Below are 991 nucleotides of genomic sequence, written 5' to 3' on the forward strand. Positions count from 1 at the left end.
TTTCTTCCATCACTACTGGACCTTTTGTTGGTTCATCCAGCACTACTGATCTTTGCCTTAATTGGTTCACTCAGCACCACTGGACCTTGTGTTGGTTCACCCAGCACTACTGATCTTGTCTGCTTTCCTCCATCACCACTGGACCTTACACTGGTTCACCCAGCACTACTGATCTTGTCTGCTTTCCTCCATCACTACTGGACCTTGTGTTGGTTCACCCAGCATTACAGATCTTTTCTGGTTTCTTCATCACTACTGAACCTTACCTTAATTGGTTCACTCAGCACTACTGGACCTTGTGTTGGTTCACCCAGCACTACTGATCTTGTCTGCTTTCCTCCATCACCACTGGACCTTACACTGGTTCACCCAGCACTACTGATCTTGTCTGCTTTCCTCCATCACTACTGGACCTTGTGTTGGTTCACCCAGCATTACAGATCTTTTCTGGTTTCTTCATCACTACTGGACCTTACCTTAGTTCATCCAGCACTACTGATCTTATCTGGTTTTCGCCATCACTACAGATCCTTGCCTTAATTGGTTCACTCAGCACCACTGGACCTTGTGTTGGTTCACCCAGCACTAATGACCTTGTCTGGTTTCCTCCATCAGATCCTTGGCTTGTTTCAATCAGCATTACTGATCTTGTCATGCTGTATCTGATTTGAATTCCACCGCCCCAACGGTATCTTATTTCTGCTGCCTGGGAGTGAAAGGCAGACTTCGCCACAATTTGAATAAATTTTCAATGTTATGATATTGTATCTGCTATAGCTGGGTATGACATGTGTTACATGTAGCTCATCAGCGTATGTGTTCTCTTCTCTGTTACAACATTAGCAGGTCATATGTCTGACATGAATGTATGAGTCTGGCAGTTAGTTGGTGCGTGTACCCTCAAAAGCATTTCCGTACTTCAGTCTTGCTATTTTAAGTGCACCCATAAATAGTCACGCGCTCGGTGGTCACATGACAGCAATATGGCGAA

The sequence above is a fragment of the Liolophura sinensis genome, chromosome 10 (assembly GCF_032854445.1).
Source record: "Liolophura sinensis isolate JHLJ2023 chromosome 10, CUHK_Ljap_v2, whole genome shotgun sequence".
Classification (NCBI taxonomy): Eukaryota; Metazoa; Mollusca; class Polyplacophora; order Chitonida; family Chitonidae; genus Liolophura; species Liolophura sinensis.